Source organism: Littorina saxatilis, unplaced genomic scaffold (assembly GCF_037325665.1).
Source record: "Littorina saxatilis isolate snail1 unplaced genomic scaffold, US_GU_Lsax_2.0 scaffold_1624, whole genome shotgun sequence".
Classification (NCBI taxonomy): domain Eukaryota; kingdom Metazoa; phylum Mollusca; class Gastropoda; order Littorinimorpha; family Littorinidae; genus Littorina; species Littorina saxatilis.
This window is the reverse complement of record NW_027127537.1, coordinates 6,887-12,500: the sequence shown is the minus strand read 5'-3', so window position 1 is coordinate 12,500 and position 5,614 is coordinate 6,887.

Genomic DNA, 5,614 nt, shown 5'->3' with positions numbered 1-5,614 from the left:
TCCTTGGCCAACCCCTGCAACAATTTCTTAAGTACAAAATTGTCGGTGGGGTCCTCCCAACCGTCCAGCTTGTGTTTACAGCTTACACCTGCTAAGTAAGTTCTAACTGTTGCTGGCGCACAGTGTTGTAAAGACAGAGACGCTGCAAAATGCAATACCTGTGATTCTGGTGCAGGCCAGCTCTGGGGTAGCCCAAGAGAGTCCCTAAATGCCTCGAACCGGTGTACACCTTGTTCATAAGCAGTATGGGTAGATGGCGCTATGGATTTTCGCACCAATCTTTTTATTTCTGCAGCAGTACCTGCCAGATGGAGTTGGGTACTGGTGTTGCCCTCAGATCTGCTTCTGGCGCCAAAAATCTGAACCTGTCCCGCTGCAAACGAGACAACGCATCAGCTAAGTTGTTGCTGCGCCCTGGAATATGCTTCGCCTTAAACAGGATGTTTCGCTCCAGACAGGCTAAAACAAAAATACGCACCAACCCCATTGAGGCTTTGGATCGTGAGGACTGCTTATTGAGGACATGTACCACTGCCTGGTTGTCGCAGTGAAACAGCACCTTTTTGTCCTTTAACTGCTCGCCCCACAACAAGACGGCCACCACTATTGGGAACAACTCCTTAAATGTTATGTCCCCATTTTCAGCTAGTCCTGGTGGCCATTCTCCGCAAGCCCAGTGGCCTTGGAAATAAGCTCCAAACCCCACCGCTCCAGCGGCGTCGGTGTAGAACTGCACCGATGTGTTGTCAACCCAATTCTCACTCAGCAGAACTGACACCCCGTTGTACTGTTGGAGGAAGTTTCCCCAGACGGCTAGGTCATTCTTCATGGCTTCTGTCATTCGGATTCTATGGAACGGTTTGCGTGCCCCCATTGTGGCATCAATCAAGCGCCTACAGAAAGCTCGCCCTGGCACCACTGCCCGGCATGCGAAGTTAAGCTTACCAATCAGCGATTGAATTTCTCTTAGCTTTACCTTCTTCCGCTTGTACATGAACTCACCAATGCTATCTTTTAGCTCGTTCAACTTGTCTTGAGGGATTCTGACCTCCATGTTCTGGGTGTCCACCATTAGCCCTAAGTACTTGAGGCAAGTTGTTGGCCCAACCAACTTGTCAGGCGAATAATCGCAAGACTTTTTCAAATCCCTGCTGTGCCTCTATGTATGACACCCCTCCCCCACAGAAGTCATCCAAATAATGAATCAAATTTTCAGAACCTGAAGCCTTATGTCCACACCACTCTAGAAAGGTACTGAACTTTTCAAACAAAGCGCAGCTGACGGAACAACCGAAAGGGAGCGCCTTATCAATGTAAAACTGCCCATTTACTTGCATACCCAGCAAGCAGAAATCATCAGGGTGAAGCGGCAGCAGGCGAAAAGCTGACGTAATATCAATTTTAAACAGATGAGCCCCTTGACCCTCATCATTTTTGTCACCGCGTCAAAGGGAGTGTATTCTACTGAACTGTATTCGGTTGGTATGCCGCTGTTTACCGATCCCCCATGCGGGTGTGACAGGTCAAAAATTAACCGATACTCCCCTGGTGTACTTTTTTCCACAAGGCCTACGGGCGATACAATGAGATTATCCATAGGTCTGTGGTCGTATGGACCGGCAACCCTCCCTAACTTGACTTCTTCTTTCAGCTTGTCCATAACAACACCAGGAAGCTTACGCGCGGAACCATGATTTTCTGCCCCCCTGGCTACTCTCGGCCCGGTATAAGGAATCCTTAAACCTTCAGTAAAACCTAAGCGCATAAGGTGTGCGTCTTTGGTATTATCGTACTCCGCCAGCCAACGATACAGTGCTTCTGCTTTTATTGGTGTTGCCGCAAGGGAAACCAGAGGGCCCTGTGCTGGAGGGGTGTGGACCACCTCACGTTCACATGTCCCTTGCTCTGGGCCGAAAGGACTGCCCTCCGCTGGCTGATGTGGTGGTAGCCTCCCCTTTCTTGTGACAACTGACTTCTCCATGGGAGGAGCTACCACAGCTTGAACAGGCGTGTTTGTATGAGCAGTTGTCGCGAGTGCATCCCCTTTTTCTGTTGAAATAATGGCACACGCCCCCACCTCTTTTGGCACTGTCCCCCCCTCTGGCAGACTGAGCTGGAGGTGACCTAACAAGGGATGAGGTCACACTTGCTGGCTTACAGAACAGCTGCAACCACAGCTGGTTGTCAATGTTTCCCCACGGGCGTGTTGGGTCTGCTTCCTTTACTGTGCGGAATTGCTGGTCATAGACCAACCAGCCATTGCCCGGGAAATCCCGGGCCGCTCCTCTGATTAATTCCGCATAAGCCAGCATATCCTGCAAGCATTCAGGGTGGGCCACCAGGTATACCGACATGTATATGTGAAACGCACTGGTCCACTGCTATAGGGACATTTCTCCTTTTCCCCTCTTTTCTTCCTTTGGGACCAGGCGCCCCTGGTCGTCCAGGACATAGGCCACTGTCTGCCTGTCCTCTTGCCTGTCCATAAAGGATTTGGCAAGGAGAATTGCCAGGTCGATCGATTTCCCCTCCACAATCTTCCTTCTGACATCATGTGTCACTGTTATAGAGAGGTGGTCCATTCTATGACCCCTGTGTCCCCCCGCCCCGTTCACGAAAGCGTCCTCTAAAAATCTTAGTCTCTCCAGTAATTCCCTTGTACCTGGATCGGTTCCGCTCGTGGGCGCTGAAGCGTGGACATCCGACGATGCACGTCGCTTCCTGTCTCGCCTCTCTTTCCTCATCCCACCAGTCTCGCTGGCTTGGTCCAGGCTGCCCATGGCCACAGTCTCGCTGGCTCGGTCCAGGCTGCCCATGGCCACAGTCTCGCTGGCTCGGTCCCGGCTGCCCATGGCCACAGTCTCGCTGGCTCGGTCCCGGCTGCCCATGGCCACCGTCTCGCTGGCTCGGTCCCGGCTGCCCATGACCACTTGGCCCTGTTCGCTGCTGCACTGGGCTGCGTGACCTCAGTCTGGCTGGTCGCCTGCCTGCCCCCCGGCGTTGAGGTCGTCCTCTCCCCGACATCTGTAACACTCAGACTATAAATAGTTGAATTACCATGTTATAACCCCGTGTTGTTTTTCCTTCGTCCGTTCCTGTAGTGGCAAGGTACAGCTCTATATGATCAAAGCTTTAGCCCCACCTAATTATTTAATGTCCTTGTCCAATATTTTTTAGTAAAACTTTTCCCCCCGAAATTTAACAATTAAATAAAATGTCTGAGTTTGATATTTAACTTCGCAAACATGTTGTGATTGCTTTACCTTAAAGGCACAGTAAGCCTCCCGTAAACCATCACAGAGCTCCCCGAGCGTCTACATACAGTACAAGCATACTTCCATTTGAACGCTCACCGAACGGGAACATCCTGGCTGCTTTCTGTCGAGCGTGAGAAATTTTCAAAGAATTTATTTTCGTGGACTTGGCCCTTTACAACAATGGCGCCTCGTTTTGGTGCTGGACGGCTGTTATGAATATCCCGGAAATCACGCCCGGACAGTAAGCCTCCCGTAAACCATCACAGATACTGTCAGGCTTTTACACACAGTACAAACACCCTTCCATTTGAACGCTCACCAAACGGGAACATCCTAGGTGCCCTACGTAAAGAGCAAGCAATTTTTAAAGAATTAATTTTGCAGATTGTCTCGAACACTTTTTGGACCCATCCTGAACTCAGGTCAAAAATGAGTTACACTGGCGATAGCCGTGGATCGATGATTATCAGAATGTTTTTGGACCGTGGTGCGTTTTTGCGCTAGACCTAACTTTTAAAATCTAAATGATAAATTGACAGCTTGTTACACAAACATTCTTTAATCATAAAAGAATTCTTTTTTCATCAAGACAAGATCAGTGCAATTCGAAGTTGTGAAAGTTTGAAAAAAAAAAGCCCGGAAGCAGGGTCACGCAAGGGTCGTAGCAGACGACGGTTTATGCGGCATATCGCCGTTCCTCTCAACAGTCAAAAGCCATCGCTAGAGTTCTTGTGAACCACAGCCGTTTGTTTCGTGCATAAAAACGTGCTATTGTAGATAAGCTCACATCGAGTCGCATTCAAATGACTAACTGACGACTACATTGTGAAAAAGGGAAACTGGATCACACGGGTTCACGATGGTTCAGGGGTAAGATAAACCACGCAAAAATAAATTCTTTGAAAATTGTTTGCTCTTTACGGAGGGCACCTAGGATGTTCTCAATCGGTGAGTGTTTAAATGAAAGGGTGTTTGTACTCTGTGTAAAAGCCTGACCGTATCTGTGATGGTTTACGGGAGGCTTACTGTGCCTTTAACTCAACAGTAAAAACTATGAACATGTACGGCTTGTTAGTGAATAATCGCATGCGAAGCACAAGAAAATTGGTTGATTAAAATCAACAAGGGCCCAAGCTGTGTTGTAATAGTTTTCCAGTTAGCATTATCTTTTGAAGTTATAAACTTGTTAACATACATTAAAGCACCAATATTTCCTTCGTGGTTTGCTTGCAGAATTCTGTGTATGTGCGTGTGCGTGTGTGGCAGTGTGAGACTAACAGTCTCTTGTCATGATCACAATTAACAGATATATGTACATTGAACAGACTTGTTACGTTGTTTTCTTGGTTTTTTTATCCTTTTGTGTTCTCTGCCTGCAGTAATAGTCTTGCCAGTACTAAGCTGATTGTTATATTTGGTAGGTTGTGAAGAAGCAGACATTTTGATGGAATATGCTGGCAATCAAACTCTGTTTCATTACAAACATGTACCATGTTTGCGTAAACATCTTGTCTTTTGCTTGGATTCAAACACTCTTTGGGTAGACTTGTGTAACTGTTCTGAACTGTGTTGGTAGTAGCAAGAGACAAATGAAGTCAGATGAACAGTTTGGTCCACAACTATAGTCTGGTTCCAAATCTTGCAGCAATTTTCAACATTATAAATCGAGAAAACTAGACACTTTAAAAGAAATGTTGTGCACAAAATTGTTTTGTTTTTTAATTACGAATCAATGTGTGCAACTTTCTAATTAACTTTCTTTCGTAAAGTGTACGTATTTTTTCCAGCAATAGGTGTGCTCCCTGTTTTTAGCGAACACTGTTTTCGTGGTGCACTAATTAACCTGCTGTGCTTTAAAAAAAGAATATCAAAAAATATTAAAAAAATACACAACGGCCATAGTTTCTCTTTATTTGAATGAATTGAAACTTTAAAAACATTGTTTAAGAGTGCAGATTAAATACAATCATTGTATGAAGAATTTGAGAAAAGTTGGTTTTACCTATTATAAGCACAGAACGATTCAATTTGGACACATGCTTATGAATATGATTCAAAAATAATTTGACACATACAAACCTGCCAACTGGCACTCCAACATTATTTACGAAAACGAAAACAGGTATAAACATTAACAAAAATACCTGAGGTCATTGTGGCAGGGGTGTACCTTAACTTTTTTTGCTACCGGCCAGGGGGGCCGGTAAATCAAAAATTGAACCGGCCCCCCCAAAATCCCAACCGGCCCCCAACCGGCCGGGATTTCTTCCAACCGCCCCAGTGGCTCGTCGCGTGCTAACCACATACACAAAAGACGTACATTCATACTTATTATGCATACATGTGGATTTGCACTA